The 17,598-nt window shown below is 43.1% G+C and overlaps 1 protein-coding gene across 1 annotated transcript in view; it reads right to left on the bottom strand.

The window, feature by feature from the left end:
* Window positions 1–17,304, bottom strand: part of ESR2 (estrogen receptor 2) — an 826,997-nt gene extending 809,693 nt beyond the window's left edge. The window contains exon 1 of the mRNA XM_086936664.1: window positions 17,211–17,304. The gene's annotated coding sequence lies outside the window, so the exon portion shown is untranslated. The remainder of the gene's footprint in view (window positions 1–17,210) is intronic.
* Between the last annotated feature and the right edge of the window lie 294 nt (window positions 17,305–17,598).

The following is a 17,598-nucleotide window of genomic DNA, read 5'->3' as shown; positions in this document are numbered from 1 at the left end:
GTTGAATGGTGTTTGGAGAAGCACATCACCTTCGTTTATTATGATTGATTATGAGTTTAACTTAAGTGACGTAAGCACCTAGTTTGGAGATTAGTCGCTGCAGACCTACTGTGGTTTGCGCTAATAGGACAATATCATCCGTGAATTGAAGACTTGGAGTTGGAATTTTGCCCAATTTTGGGGGGTCGGCTTGAACAAGACGAAGGTACTTGTCTAGGTCTCCGGTGTAAATATTAAATGAGCAGGGGGCCAATACACCCCTGTTTTATCAGTTGGATGTTGCAAACTTACTAGTTATGCTGCACCCATCTCCTTTCCTGATTTGGACCCACGAATCTGAGTACAGGTTAATGACGGCCGTCAGAAGTTTAGTTGGTACCCCCTAGCTTTGCAACTTGGCCCATAGTTTGGCTCTCGATATCTTGTTGAACGCAGCTTTGAGGTCTTTGAAGCATGCGTACATGGTGTTGGAATTTGATATGGCTTTATTGGCCAAGAGCGTAACTGCAGAGATATTTGTGAGGGTGCCTATCCCTACCCTGAATCCAGTTTGCACGGTGGGAATAAGGTTTGTCCGGCAAACCGAGTCCTCTAGGTCTGTCAACAGGTCCGAAGCAAACATTTTTGCCTCCACATCGATTACTGCATTTACCCTATAATTAGTTGGGTCTGAGCATGCGCCCGACTTGTAGATTTAGGAAACTACCTCGCTAAGAGTCATGAAGTGGACCGGACACCAGCGCGTGCGTGAAGAGGAGGGTCAGGAGACCAGACCAGAATGGTAGATCGTGGTGAAACAGGGCTTTTGGAAGTCCATTAGGCCCTGGTGCTCCCTCCGTTCCCAACTTGTCCATAGCTTTGAGGACTTACTCTTGTGATATCTGCGGAGAGAAATTGGATGTGTCTAGACTTGAGGTGTCACTGGTCCTGCACTGGAATCCCCCTTCCCTATTAATATTCCTTTGGTTGGAATGCCTGGTGATGGAGTTTCATTGTATAAAAGTTTGATGTGGGCTCTCCAGGTGTCCTCCATTATATCTGAGTTGTGGTGTCAGTGCCTGCCATTTATTAGTTGGTTGATGGTTTCCCAGAGAGTTTTGAATCTCTTTTTTTGCTGGCTTGGAGGAGTTTTGCCCAGGTTTGTTCATTGTACATTTTCTTTGCTCGCTGACGTCTCGTTTTAGGTCTGTTCTTGTTAGAGATATAAGTAACAGAATTTCCTGGCAGGTTTCTGGTTTCCTGTTTCTTAACAGTCTTATATATTTATTCAAACATTGCTTTTGTTTCCTCAAGGTGTTGGTAAACCAAATTGCCCTTGTTTGTCTTCCTGTTTTGCGGCCATTAGTCGGGTTCGGGAATTTGTTGTGTAGTTCACGTGAATGAAAGACTCCCAGGCCCTTGGGCACGATGATTCTGATTTGACGTTCTTTGAGAGACTGATACATGTACTCATGATATCATTGATGCTTTCATGTTTCCAGATTAGCCGTTTAAGGTTGTAGCTTTGGGTTGATTGGGACATTGTGATATTTTTGACTGGAGTTGCCGTATTTCTATGCAGCGTGACGGTTTGTGGTAGGTGATCCCTTTCCGCCCTGTCAATTATTTAAAAATTAGAGATGTGGGAAATCAGTTCCTTATCGCTGGACGTGTAATCTATTGTAGATCTTGTTTTTTTAGTTACCCTAGTGACATGACTACGTGATAATCATACAAACTTTTACAAACACAAATCAAATAGAGCCGGGAAAGAAAGGAATTTAGGGAAAAAGCCATGGAGAAAATCCAAAGCAAAGAATCAAGTTTTTCCATCATTTGTACAGGTTCTCAAACACAGGACTATTCCCAATGCATATCATATCAGATCCTTTTTAACTTAGAAAGGGCTTCTGGTCTTAGCCAAGGCTGCTTCAGATTCATAAACCTGTCGCAATACTTTCCACCCTTCTTTGACAGTCGGTGCAGTGGCATTTATCCAAGCACTGGCAAGGAAGGAGCTTTCCAAAAACTGTAAAGGTTGAATTGAAGAGAAAAATGCAGTAATATTTTGACAGATCCAATATACTCTCTTTCTTATATTACAATTTTCTGACATGGTAAACATACATTTCATCTAGATAATACGCTTCTCGATCTTGTTAATGACTTTCAAATATGAATGAATGAATGAATTAATTTTTATTGTTTGGTTACTCAAAACCATTACATTAAAACCAAGTGCAAAAATACAAAAGTTACTGAGGTTAAAAGAGTAATCATCTTTTTTTTGTTTTAAGACAAGTCTGTGTGATGAAAAATCTGAATGCTTATGGGCTGGAAGAGAATAATGTCCAAGACCTTACAGGCCAACATGCCTCCGCTGAGTCTCCGGTTGTTTTAACTCGAAATGGCCATCAGATTAGTGCAAGTCTGATGAATAAATTTGCCAAATGTGGCCATTTGTTTTACTGAGTTCAGAGTGTATAGTCGGTGAACCGCCTCCTTTGCGGTGCGTGTCCCCAGCTGTAAAATGATCGGCCTCAGATAAAGGCTGCGAGCTGTGTGCAAAGCCGGGCAGCAAAATAGGAGATGGGCCAGGGATTCTCGTTTGTATTTGCAGAGCCTACATTTGTTGATCATGGAACCTGCCCGTTCGATTCTGTATAATTCTTTAAGTGGCAGGGGATGTAGTCTGTAGGCTAACATCTTGTATAGGGCTGGGCAGCCTACTGCCTGAGTGAGATGGAGTTTGGAGTTATGCACTGTGTGTGGCAGACTTTGTGACTCGTGGAGGCCTCTTTTTGCCAATGACTCCAAATTCGATGCGCGAGAGCAGATGTGGACTTGTTTTTTAATTGGATTTTTGATGGTCGCATAATTTGCTAACTCTGAGCCCCAGTTCTCCATAGCTAAATTAAGGAGATCCTTAGCCGAATTAAGCGTCACTGACCAAGGATTCCCAGGTTCCAGGAAGATGTTTTTTAAGACTGCTGTCAATGTCTTCTCCTTAGCTGTTATTGTAAGGTAGTAGTATTTACTCAAGGCAGCCATCTCTTCCAGCTTTTGTTGATTTACAGAAAATTAGAGTCGTATGAGTGTATTTCTGGTGCACGCGGGGAGATGGAACAGTCTCTTATACGCGCTGCAGTTAATTTTTTCTAGGTCCTTGTTTAATTTTCCGGGGAACGCTTGTTGGGCGTAGTTAAGGGCTGGCATTAGTTTGGCCTTTAGTACTCTTTGGATAGCCGTTGTGGTGGGGCTGTGTAAGGTGGATTGTAATTTGCAAAGGGCATAGATGATAGATTTCCCTTTGCCTTGAATTTTCCTTAGATGTACACCAGGTAGCCCTGATTCATGATACCAGATGCTCAGGTAGTTGTATTGCTGCGTGCATCCCAAGACCAAGTGGCCTAGCCTCCATTTAAGTGATTATTTTTTCGGATAATGCCCAAAAATTACGATTTTTGATTTGGATTGGTTGGCCACCAGCCTGTTATTTTTGTTGTATTTTGCCTTTTGCAGGCCTATCCAGGAGGACCAAGTCGTCGGCGTATTGCATGAAATTAATTTTGGTACCCCCGATCCTTGGTGTGGCTAAAGCTGCTCCAGTCAAGGCTTGGTCCATGTCCGCTGTATATAGGTTAAACAGCAGTGGTGCTAAAACGCACCCCTGCTTTCAACCTCGATCTGTTTCGATCTTTTCTGATGCGGTGTTGCTCGAAAGTTTGATTCTGACCCACGTGCGTTGATACAGTGACTGAATTGCTTTCAGTAGGGAGGGGTTGATGTTCCAGTGTGCCAGCTTCTTCCAGAGAATGGTGCGGTCTACCCCGTCAAACGCTGCAGAGTAGTCGATGAAGCATGCGAATAGGGGGAGACTTTTGCGCGACCGTGCTTGGTGGACTAGCTAGGAGAGTGCTGTTATATTGTCCACGGTAGAAGACCCAGGTCTGAATCCTGTCTGGAACAAGAGCAGGAGTCCTTCTGTGCTTGCCCAATTTGCTAGTTCCTCCAAGATGGTACTCGCGTAGGGCCTTGCCCTCGATGTCCAGGAGGGCAATCATGCGATAATTGGATGGATCTGATTTAGGCCTTTCTTGTGTATTGGGTGCAAGAGCGACCCTCTCCAGGAGTCTGGAACGTCACCCCGGAGCCAGCAATCTGTGTATAGGTGGGTTAGATTTGCAGACCAAAATGCTACGTTCGCCTTGAACATGCAGCCTGGGAGGCCGTTCGGACCCGGTGCGCCGTTTAGTCTGATTTTTTTTAGAATTTTGGATTTTTCCAGGAGCGGCCATCATGCCGAAATTTAACAGGGGAAATTTGTATGGTATTTATAGTACTATGTAGATTTTGGTGCGTTAAACATCAAAATCCGCATTGATAATAATAAAGAAATTTGTAAAGCGCATGGTTACGCCATCTGGGCGTGTCCCCGCGCTGAGTGAGAGGGAGGTGAAAGTTGACCGCATCTGAGGTCCACTTCGTGCTAACCGGAGAACAGATATGTTTTAAGCGTCCTTCTAAATTTAGCTTCAGAACTTTCCATCCTGAGTTTAAGAGGGAGCTTGTTCCAGTTCTGAGCTGCCTGGAACCTGAAGGATCGGCCCCCCATTCTGGCCTCCTTTACTTTCGGGATTTCCAGCAGCCCGGTCCCACTGGATCTAAGAGACCTCCCTGGTACATACCTGGTGACTAAGTCACTCAGATATGAAGGGCCAAGGTTCTGGGAAATACAGTGACAGGTGCATAATGTCTTAAACATAACTCTTTCCTTAACTCTCAGCCAGTGCAGTGAGTCAAGGGCTTTTTTTGAAGCCGCCCTCCTAGGCTGCATGAGTAGCAGCTGTGCGGCAGCATTCCCCAAGACCTGTAGTCTCCCTAGACCTTTTGCCGTGGCCCCAAGATAGAGTATGTTGCCATAGTCTAGGCGAGATGTGATAAAAGTGTGCACCATCGTCTTCCTAGCCCCTATCGGGAGGAGATCCAACGGTTTACGTAGATTTTTAAGGACTCCAAAACATTTCCCGATTACCCGTCTAATATGTTCATCATAGGAGAGAGTGGAGTCCACCTAGATCCCCAGATTTTTTGCCTCAGTGCAAGGTATGGGGGTAGGGCCCAAACTTGGAGGCCACCATGCCGACGTCCAGCTCGATGTATCACCTCCCACCACAAGCACCTCTGTCTTGCTGCCATTCAATTTCAGGCAGTTCTTATCCATCCAAGAGGCAAGCTCCTGCATGCAAGCCCTGAAATTAGAGGCTGCTACCTCCGGTGCCTGGGATAGGGAGATCAACAGCTAGGTGTCGTCAGCATAAGAGACAACCCCAATTCCAAAACCCTGTACCATCTCCGCCAAAGGAGACATGTATAGGTTAAACAGGGTAGGACTAAGGGCAGAGCCCTGAGGCACTCCCTGCTCCAATTTAATGTCATTGGAGTAGTGTACACCCAGTCTGACCTGAAAACGCAATCTACTAGGAAGGATTTCAGCCACTTCAGGGCCGGGTCTAAGACACCTCCCTTATTCAGACACTGCAGCAAGGTATAGTGTGCTACAGTGTCGAAGGCGGCATTGTATTCCCTATGAGCTTGTAATAGGTTCTATTTACCACACAGGATAAATACCGTACCCTGTGGTATTCTTCTTTATCAGGTGCATTAAAAAGCACCTACACTCGTAATAAGGGCCTAAAAGAAGTCTTGACATGTTTCATCTTCATCCAGTAGCATGAAACACTATATACACATTCAACTGCCCGTGTTTGGGTGAAAAGTTAGGGTTTGAAGAATAGGTAAAACTCCTGCCCCACTGATCTTTCTACTGGTAACTGGATGTCTGCACTCAGTTAAGGTTGTTATACTGTGTTATCTCTTTGCTTAGATTTCAGGCACAGATTCGTAATGCTAACATGTATGCTGATGATTTCCTTTTGAGTGGTGATGTTTATTTATCACTGCGAGATACTCTTCTTCTAGTCGCGAATTCAGAAAGTAAAACAAGCTCCCTGTAATAAACAAACCATCAAAAACCTAGGTGCCAGTCACTCAAAATCGTAGGACCAGTGCCATTTAGTGGGATGTATGACGTTACAACGCATACTTTTACCACGCATACCTTTACAACGCGGTTTTTACCACGCATACCATTACAACGCATAGCGCTTTGGGGTGCTGGATAGTGAATAGTTTAATTTACTATTCCAACTCCAGTCCCCGTGGACACTAGGGAAGGTGTTGGATAGTAAATTAAACTTATTCCCTATCCTAGAGCGCCCCCCAGCGCAATGCGTTGTAATGGTATGCGTGGTAATGGTCGCGTTGTAATGGTAGTGCGTTGTAAAAGTTTCGTTGTAACGGTTTACACCCATTTAGTGTGTGAAATGTATTTTTAGAAGTTAAAAGCTGTGGAAAAATATGCATGCTCTCCTTCTTTGCATTAGCAATAGAATCAATAACTTTAAACTAGCTATTTTGTTGATGTTTCAACGCTTATTGGAAGTTATCGTTGTGCTTTTCTGATTGTCATTAATAAATCGCACTGGCAGGATCGCCATTACGCCTTCGGGAGCCAAGTTGCATTCAAAAACAATGTGAACAGTAAAATTTTAATATTTTTCTAACATTTTAGCCTTGTATGGGTTCGTGGTCGGCTTGGCTGCCGCATAGCAGTATTAGTCAGTGTGCCTTGAGACTAGCAGCCATGAAATATAAACCGTAGTCTTGGAGACATAAAAACGGTTAAAAACGGTTAAAAAGGATAAAGTATTATTTAGGATGCCTGGGATCTTGATAACTAACATCTCAAGAGGGAGTGATCGAATCCATGTAGCGAATCTCTATGGCCCCAACTCAGACGACCTCCAATTCTGGGAGGAAGTGGCTATCGCCCTTGACAAAATCGCGCATAATGAACTACTGATAGTTGCAGGAGATATCGACATGCCCCTAGATCCACTGTTAGGCAGACAAACCCACTGCCACTACCACCCCAACAGCTCCCACAAGGCACTGCTCAACATATGTACCAGATTCAACCTCAGAGATACATGGCGACTCACACACCCAACCACGAGAGACTATATTTTTTACTCAAACCCACACAAATCACACACAAGAATAGACTACATCCTAATAGCAGGGACACACACACACATGATAGAAGAAGCACTAATAGACCCAAGGCTAGTATCGGATCACTCAGCAATCAGCCTAAAATTAACTGGCCAACACAATAAGGCAAGAGCACGTAGATGGACGTACAGAAGCAGCATTATTAAAGACCCCGTCCACAGAAAAGAAATCACTAACGCCCTCAACGAATACATTGCTACCAATGATAATGACGAGGTAAGCACAGATACACTATGGGACGCCATGAAAGCCACAATTAGAGGGAAACTAATCGACATTTCTGCCAGGATCAGAAAGAAGGCAAATCTAAGACTGACAGAGCTAGAGGCTGAAATCAAAAGACTGGAACTCGAATTCATTAGGGTCAATCGGGCAGACCTCACCCTCCACCATTTAACGTCCGTCAGATACGAATACAAAAAAATCATTAGTGAAAGAGCCGGCCTCTGGTTCAACAGAGGCAAGGCTCTGAATCTATGCGAAGCTAAGAAAGCAGGAAAACTGCTCGCCTCATACCTGAAATACAAAAGCAATCAGAGGGCAGTCACGTCAATCACCGACACTGATAACAAGACACACACCAAACACAAAGACATTCTCATAGTATTCAGGCAATTCTATTCAGACATGTACAGAAACGAGAAAAAATTAGACAAAGACACGTGCAGGAAATACCTAGATAAATTAGAGCTACCCAAGCTAGACGACGCAGACAGCAAGACACTAGGGGCAGAATTCTCCATAGCAGAGATAGAAAAGGCAGTCAAGTCCCTAAAAAAGAACAAAGCCCCTGGCCCAGATGGGTTCACTGGAGACTTCTTCAAGTCCTTCCTTCCGCAACTCGCACCGCTCATGAAAAGAGTGTTCGACCACACAGCACACACAGGGAAAATACCAGCAACCATGACGGGGGCGACCACAAAAGTTATCCCAAAAGAGAACAAAGACCATCAACTACCCAAAAACTACAGACCAATCTCTCTGATCAACGTAGATTGCAAAATCTAAGCAATGATCCTAGCCGCAAGACCAAACAAAATACTTCCCAAACTAATAAGTAACACCCAAGTGGGCTACATGAAAGGCAGAATGGCAAGCGACAACACACGACTTCTATGTCATGTACTCCAACACGCCTAAAAGACCTCCGCCCAGGCCGTCGCCATAGCGCTTGATGCTGAAAAAACCTTCAACAACCATTCCTGGGCTTTCCTAGAACACTGCTTGGTAAATTTCAACCTTGGGAAAGATTGCATAAGAAAGATAATGGCCCTGTACCAAATACCCACAGCAGGAGTCACAATAAACAGTGAGCTATCAGAACTACTGACCTTCAAACAAGGTACGAGACAGGGCTGCCCACTCTCGCCCACCCTCTTCCAACTAGCCCTAGAACCCCTAATCCAAATTATTTTAAAAAATGAAGATATTCGAGGTATATGCATAGGTGACACCTCCATAAAAATAGCAGCCTACGCCGATGATATATTAATAATGACAGAACAACCGAAAACCTCAATAGAAGCCCTCATGTCCTCTATTAACAAATACGCGTCCCTTGCGGGATACAAACTGAACAACGACAAGTCTGAATGCATACCACTAAACATCCACTGCAGCAGAGAGGTGCTAAGTTCATCGGGAATCAGATGGCAGACTGGATATGTCAGATACCTGGGTATCCACTTCGACAACGACCTGATTGCCATCCTTAGACACAATGAGAAACTAGTGCTAGACAAGATAAAGAAGCAACTGGATGCATGGTCCCCCAAATTCATGTCCTGGTGGGGACGAATAGAAACATTTAAAAATGATGACTACCCCATTAGTGAATCACCTCGCAAGCATGCTTCCAATATTCCTCTCAGAAGACTTCCACCAAAAACTAGATACAATGTGCGCCAGATTCCTGTGGCGTGACAAAAAGGCCAGAATAAGTATGAAGAAATTAAGAAGACCAAAAAACCAAGGGGGGGTCAACCTGGCAGACTTTAAGACCTTCCAAATTGCTTTCCTAGCCAGGCAAGGCACACACTGGATAGAGCAAGCGAATGAATACACATCAACCTGGGTACAGCTGGAGAGAGCAATACTAAAAAACCTCAACCCAGTTGCCCTTCTCACAGCCTCCACACACCCACTCGTAAGCAACCCGATATTGAAAAACACCAGGATAGCACTGCTGAAGTTGGATAGCAAACTAGAGGTGAACATTAAGGGCTTAAAGGCTGAATCCCTATGGTTGAATAGCGCCATTAAATACAAGGGCAAAAAACTCTATTTCGAAAATTGGATAATGAAAGGCATTTCACACCCATATCAACTCGAGGCCAACTCCACACCACTAACGTTTAACAACCTGAAATCGTCCCATCAACTAGAAGACCCAGACCTATACAAGTTCTTAAAGATCAAAACAGCTCTTACGAAGTCCAAAATAACAGACTCATAGCCCTCCTTATTCCAATACGTCACAAAGATAAACAGAATAGGACACCAGGCCTCCCATATATATAAAACTCTCACAGTGAAAAAAAACAACACCAATGGAAAGATAGAGAAATACTGGAATTCAAACATACACCCACCACTAGAGGACAAGGAATGGGACATGCTATCGGCTTCAGCCACACAGACCAAGATCACCCCTGTAAAACGTTCTAGACTCCAAAGCGTTTTCACAAGCTGGGACTAAGAGACACCAGTGAGTGCTGGAGCTGCGGCGAGGACAGGGGGGACCTAGAACACCTGATCTTTCTGTACCCGACTCTCAAGGCTTTCTGGGGGAAGGTCTTTGATTTCATAGACAAAATATTCAAATGCAAAATGCCAAGAGGATCCCACTCGATCATCACGGCTTCCATTCGTACTAACCTCGCCACAAGGGAAGACAGAGAACTCCTAGACCTTTTCCTAATTGCAGCAACCAAGCTAATACTCAAAAACTGGAAAGACACGGCTAACGTGTTTTATGGCGGATGGCTCTCCTGGATAACATATCTAAGGGGAGCCGACACAATAGCGAAAAGATACTCACCCTGGAAATCCACCTCCAGAGACTTTTGGAACTCACTGGACGCCACCCTGCCAGCCTTCGAACCACCATAGGATACGAACATTACATGCATGACAACAAATTGACAGATATATATATATACATATGCGATCCTGCCAATACCAGACTGCAGTAACCTTTCTCTTCTCTCCCTTTACTTATTAATTTTCTTCTTTTTCATTTCTCCCTATACCACTCCTACGAGCAAGGGACCCGTCACAAACCAAATATGTACGATGCTAAAATGCTAACCGGCAGTCTTCCCACAATGAAGCCACCACCTTCACTGTATGTATATATGCAAATACCATAAATAAAAATAAAAAATAAAAAATAAAAAAACAAAAATAACAATATATTGCACTGCTCCCACTAGCTGACCTGAAGAGTTGTCACCTCACCCATGATGGCCTACAAGTGCATTATTGCACTGATGAAAAGGATATTGGCTGGAGTGACATACGTCTACAGAGGAAGGTGTTGAGGTGTAATATAAGAGGTGATCTAATGACAGAGGTTGGGGGCATTTTGAGGGATGGATGTGCAAGTGTACATAATAGCAGTGGTCGAGCTCTGTGTATCTGTTTTTCCCATTTTATGTAGTCAGCAGTGCTGCATCTGAAATAAAAAGGGGGAAACACAAGCTTCTGAAGGATTCCAGCATTGTGTCACAAAAATGGAGGCATGAATGCTTAGGATGAAATTGATTTGTTGTTTCTACTTACACAGGGCATATCTACCTCTGGGGAAAATTGCTTGGATTTACCAGACAGCTGTTGCGTGCCCGCATTGGTGGAATACAAGAGGGAGGTAGTCTACTACAGTAATGAGGTGACGCAGTGATCTATTGAGTGTGCTCCTGTGGTCTGTCTTCTGGGGGGATTTTCAAGACCTGCTAATGGTGAAAAAACACAACAGGATTTATTGACATGGCCCTGGTATTTGTTATACAGGAGGTAACTATGAATTGGTAGGTGCCCAGGCCCCCCAGGGTGGAAAAATAGAATGAGGAACTAGTTTAGTGGGTGGTTTATGAGAGCGCGGCATTGTATAGTGCAGTAAGGAAAGGAAGAGGATCAATTGAAAGGGTAAAAACATGGGATCACTTATTAGATTCCCTTAAAAATTTGAATATGAGTGATGAATCAGGGGAAGAAAACAAGTAGAAGTGTAGCCAGGATTAGGGCACTTGTATTGACCTGAAATGTGCTTTGCAAATTAATGTGTGTTATATAAGTGCTGTGGTGGGAATTGGACTTTAGGGTGGGGGGAAGTGGGGAGGACGTAGATTAGTGCTAGGTATTGTGATGCTGTTCATGTTTTACTAAAAATAGAAAACAAACTATGTTTACGAAAAAAATGGATGGTTAGGATAAATAGGTAGACTGGAATGGTGCACTAAGGACCTGGGCAAACAGTTAAAAGAAAATGAAAAAAGTGAAATTCTCTTTGTAAAATATTCATGAATATCTTTCAATTGAGATCTATTACTTGACTATATCTCACAGGTTGAACGGTTGGAAAACGAATATTTCCTATTTAGTAATTATTGAAAAGAGATAACGACTGAGGAAGTTCCTGTTTCAGTTAAAGTACAGCATCAATTAGCATGGCTGACCTGAAGTAAAAATCCGGCTTCCAAAGAAAAAAATGGAAGTAGTAGTTAGTTTTCGCAGTCATGATAAGTCTTTCTTTTGCCCTAAAACTCATAGTTAGATCTCCAGCGTTATTCAGATTTTCTACACTCAATCTTAACTTTTCTTAGCTCATCAATGTATCAAGCCACCATCATTGGCACTGCCCTATCAATCACTCGTGCTGTCCAAACATCATAAGTCTCCACTATCATGTCAACTGACATTGGTTGTTAACCGGGGAAGAGATATTGTTAATTGACTGCTTACCTCATTTATTTCCATTATCCCCCATGGCCGCTTAAGAGTGTCTAGTTGTTTTCTGCACCTCCCAGCACTTTTTGATGACCCATCCTAATGCGAAAATGGATCAGAAAGTGATCTGACCAGGACTGAGGTGCTATTTTTCCTTTCACAATTAAACTTTATGGGCCAAAAATCGGGTCTGGGGTATGACCGGCAAAATGCGCTGGGTCACTAACAGACTGAGTTAGCCCTACAGCTTGTAACAAATGAACATAATCTGTAGCATGAGTAATATTACTCAACTCTGCCTATAAAGTAAAGTCACCTAGTACTGTTAGAGTAGAGTGAGATAGGAGTAAGGGTACCAGAAAGTATACAAATCCATCTATGAAATGTACTGCTGAGCCTGGTGGCCTTTAACAGAGGAACCCCATCAGGAAGGAGGAGCCTGAAAACTGTATTGAGAAACCCAAAATTTCGGCTTCCATGAAAACCCGGAAATCTATTTGTCAAAGATATAACCTCTCCTTAAAAATGATTACTATTCCCTCTCCATGGCCAACTTGGTGGGGAAGGTGCACAGGTTTATATCCCATCAAACATGCTAGCCCAAAATTAGAGTACTTTGTAATAAAAACGGATCTACATTGTGGTCCCTCAGAACGTCATGAATTTCTGCTGCATGCTTAGGTAAGGAACTTGCATTTATCAGAGCACAGTTTAGTGCATCTTGTGCATTCCTCAAATTATAAGAAATATTTGTATCAGTATATTCCCCGGGTTGGTACTGTTGTTCTCATGGAGCCCCCCACGATAATAAGTATTTAATTGTTTTACTCGTTGATAATAACTACTGTGAACTTTCATGGATAACATTCAAGGAGATTGAATGAGAATCTCTTAGATTTTCCAATAGTTGGTGGAACCACACAACTCAAAATAGCTTTTCAACCTATGTAGAGTTTGTTGTATAAGATAACAGCATACTCAGATGCAAAGTGTTGTGTGTGAGGACTGGAGCTGTGCTCTTGGGGTATCACAAGAAGCCAAGAGGAAGTGGGAATCTTACATAGGTTTGGTAGGCTTGTTAGGCATGTGTCGAGCTTGACTGCAAAAGTGGAGCTGTATGAGCACTGCTCACGAGTGGCAAAGATGTATACTGATCATGGACTTAGAGTACTACTAAAGTGCAGGGTAGCAACTTTGCTGTACGTATGGAGAAAATTAAGGCTCAAGTCAAGAGCTGTTGGATTTCAGTTTTTTTTTTTATTCGGATACGAGCTTTTGATGGGGACTCCTTGATTAAATGATATACATTGTGGATAATGCAGAGGGCTTAAATAAAACTCCCCAGCTTAATGAGGCAAGTGCACGGCACAGAGAACTAGGCTAGGTAGTGTATGTAAAAGATACTCAAGTACACTGAATTAGTGGACCTACTGCATATTCTAAAATAGCTGCCTGAATGTAATGCTTAGTTGGTAAAAGAAGGTCCCAACAACCATGTTGATATGGGGTGCAAGGCTGTATTTAGAATGACCCTTACATGTTTTATAAAAGTTCAGGGATAGATTGGTTTGCCCTACTAAGAAGGTCACAGAGATAAAGGAAACATATGTGGCAACGATCTACAGTTGATGGCTTCCGGTTTAGCTTCAGATGATTATTAGTCAGCAGGTTTTGATGGTGACAACAAAAGAACTAGGCACTGTGCATTAAATTTTTCCTTCTGGTTCCAGTCCCTGCATTGCCAGTGAGCTCTCTGCAGAGTTATTGCACATTAGTCTGGAAAGATCAAATTCAGAGAGGGCAGTACTTGAAGAAAATGTTGAATGGTATCAGAGCAATGAAGGAAACATGTGTTGTCAGGGGTCAGGGGAGGAGGTGAAATAAAGATCATGTGGAGGGAAAAAAGGGAAAAGATCAATACCAACCCAAGGTATTTCACTGTACTTCAATTTAAACCTGCACGAGCTAGAAGGGTGAGTGCCTTGAAGTAATCGATAAAGAGCCTGAAAGCAGCTTTCTCACTTGACCCAGAAAAATTCTGATGTAAACCGGTCTGTTATTATTTGGGTCTTTTGGAGTAAAGGGAGGGTGACTTCTGAGGTGGCTTGTTGTAAGAGGGATTCTGTAAGTTAGGCAAAGGAGGAGCTGAGTATGTTTGGTGCTTACAATGAATTTGAGAGAAAGTCAGGCTCACCTTGAAGAATGTTAGATGACATACTTCAGCAGCAATTCGCTTAGAGAATTTAGAATTTAACTGCTGAGTGAAAAGGTAGGGGGTGACAAATGCATCAGGTGAAGGCGGAGTCAAGGAGTGGTGTACATTGTTGTACACTAGTGAATACTTGGTGAGACGAGGTTCAATATGCAGTGCCATCTTCAGAGAATGAGCTCTCATACCAAATATAAATAGATGTGATGGGAGTATGACTACTCAAGGCTATGGATCTCGGAATTGTGGCATGATTCTGAACTTTTTTTACTGGGCATTTGATATTGTAAGTTGGATGGCGCAGTACATTACTTAGTAGTTCTCAACAAAGCCTTCTAGAATCTCAGTTGTAGGTAGTTTAGCAGCTAGTTGCCTAAAACAGACCTGTGCTTTCATTTATATTACAATATGTGATTGTAGGATTTGAGACAGAACAAAATTTGTTATATAAATTTGCAAGAATTTGAAATTGGGACAGAGTCACTGGGGGAATGGCACCAAAGAAGACAAGAGCATGAGATGTTCCAGGATAGAAAAGTATAAATTCTTTCAGGCCTCTGCCATGGTGCCTGAGAAATCTTTGTCCACACATTTTTCTTGAGAGGTGTCCTGGATGTGCAAGAGATCACAGGATGGCCAATTCAGTGGAGTAGGAATAGCTGATATACATTGACAGTGGGATTGTTGGCTAAAATGTCCTTTTTGGCAGGCCTAGAAGACCAAGTAAGTCCTGAATTGTGTTGGTGAAGGCCAGGAGCTTCCAGGTAATGGGGATAGATTGTGTAGCACCAGAGCCAGTAAAGTTAAGCCACATAGTAAAATCTCCAAGTATGATAAAGGAGGGGTTATTAAGAACCACTGGTGTGATGAAGTGACAGTGTGAGTTTGAGAATGTAGCATTAGAAGGAGGCATTAAACTGGTGAGGAGAAACATAATTGTGAGGAATGCCTGCATGTCACATAGAGACATTCAGATTCCGAAGCAGAGATTGCAAGAAAGATTAGACATCAGTGATAACGTGTGGACAACCAAGTGGCCCTAATGTTAGGTCATCTCTTGAGATGATTTCTGTATCTGTTGGATTTAGTGTTGATGAGGATGTATCAGTTCCAACGGTGTGGGTGTAATGGGAGTGATAGTTGGAGAATGAGGAGAGGGAGAAGGGGAGAGCAAGGTGGAAAGTCAGATTAAGGGTTGGTCTGAAAGGGTCTAAACATGACAGGAGAAATGTTAATTTGGAGGAAATGACATTGGGGTGTGACAGGGAAGAGGTAGGGTAGGAGTACATATATGTTGTGGTGGTTGTAGAGGTTGCACATTATTGATAAAGGTGGTTGGATAAAATAGTATGTAATCATTCTGAAGCCATAAAAGGGAGAGTATAGGGGAGTAAAGCAAGCCAGTGGAAGTGAGCTGAGGAATACAGAGAGACACATAGGAGTTAGATGGGCAGAAGATTAGCAGGAGAATTAATAAGTGTCTTTGCATGCTGTCAGACAAGAAGGTGGGCACAATGCAGTGGTAGAAATTTAATGAGCGAATAAAAGTGAGAAAAAGAGAATGGGTTTGTCTGAAGTGAAATGAGCCAGGAAAAGTTGGGTAGGGGATGCGGATTAGCTGGAATGTAGGAGAAGTGCATATGAATCAGGAGGTGGCTGAAAGAGATTGAAAGGTGTGCATGCTAAATGGTTGGCTAGTTAGAGGTACACATAACGAGAAAGTTAGAGTTAAAGTTAGAGAAAGCATGGTAGGGAATGAATCATAGTGGGCAGAAAGCGAAGAGCGTGATTGGGGAAGTCAGGAAGATGGGAGAGAGTGAGGGAAGATTTTAGGACTGGCAACGATGGATGGTCAGGGGAAGGGAGCTACAGGAAGGCTGGGAAATGGAGGTAGAACAAAATGGTTGAGGAAGAAGGGAAGAGTTGTGGTTTAGGGAAGTGGAGGAGAAGAGGTAGTGATAATGTGGATGTGAATAGAGAGAGGTATGTTGTAACAATTGCGATTATGCAGATGGGTGTCATAGGTAGGAGAAGAAAGAAACAAGAGGGTTGGAGGAGGTGAGGCAACAAAATGTTAGCTGTAAGTTCAGGGAGGGGAGAAAGAATTAGAGCATGAGAGTTAGAGGGAAGGAACAACAGTGGGGTTAAAAATGGTGAAGGGCAAAAGGACAGTTAGTCGCAAGGTTGACGGATGGGATATGAGCACATTAGAGAGTCAAGTGGTCCCTGCGTCAGCAGTGACTAAGGACAGGACCAGACAACAGAAGGCGTGGCAACACAGGCAGCTGGTGGGCAATGCCGGTAAGTGTGAACAATGCATTGGTTGTACACAGCTGAGTATACAGCTCCTGAAGGTAGGCCATTTACAGATAGGAAGTAGAGGTGAGAAGAATGTTAGGCCACTGATGCACCCAATTACAGCAACAAGTCATAAAGTGCACCAAGATACAGGTAGAATTGACCACACCAATACCCAGTGTGAGGCAATGACTGGGTATCACCTAAATGCAGAGTAGTCAGTACTTAGATGTAGTGCGAAAGACTGGCAGATTAAGCAAACATTAACCAGGCAATGGGGGCAATTCAAATATAACATTTCATTGGAATAATCCATCTGCAAGTAATTCACAAGCTGGATAAGAAAATAATACACAGTTCTCAAACATTGCCCAGCTGCAGAGTGAAAGGAAACACCCGGGTGGATGAAAATTCAGAAATGGAATAAATGAAAAACAACTCACCGTACCTGTACAGTTGAAGGCCGAATTCAATTCACAGTCAGCCCCTGATGCAAGTGGTTCATAAGTGGGGAGAAAACTATGCCAACAGTTCATAAGCAGCACACAGATGCTGACGGGAAGCAATACTTAGCCATCAAACCAACTGCATATAGTTCACCTGAGGGATACCGAGCACAAAGACAGTTCACACGACTTACCTGGATGTGCAGAGGAAGCAGTTCAAAGGATATCCAGATGAAAGCAGTTCACATGTGGGATCAACGATTCTAGAGAGTTATGCTGTCGTTGGTAGATAAGGGGTGAATGCAGTTCCCAGGCAGCACCTAGATGCAAGTAGGCCACAAGTCGGGAAAACTGTAAATTGGTAGTTCATAAGCAGGTCGAACCAGCTGCAGAAAAGCAATTTACATGCTGCCACTGAAGTACAAGTAATTTACGAAATGGATAGTAAAAATAGTGATCACAGGTAAAACCAAAATGAGATGTAAATGCAATTTGTAGGCAATATACGGATCCAATAAATACTCAGGTGGGAAAATATTTACAGCGACTTCTTTTCAATCAGAATTCAGATGTGGAAAGGGA

This window comes from Lissotriton vulgaris, chromosome 9 (assembly GCF_964263255.1).
Source record: "Lissotriton vulgaris chromosome 9, aLisVul1.2, whole genome shotgun sequence".
Lineage (NCBI taxonomy): Eukaryota > Metazoa > Chordata > Amphibia > Caudata > Salamandridae > Lissotriton > Lissotriton vulgaris.
This window is presented reverse-complemented; position numbering and strand designations above follow the sequence as displayed.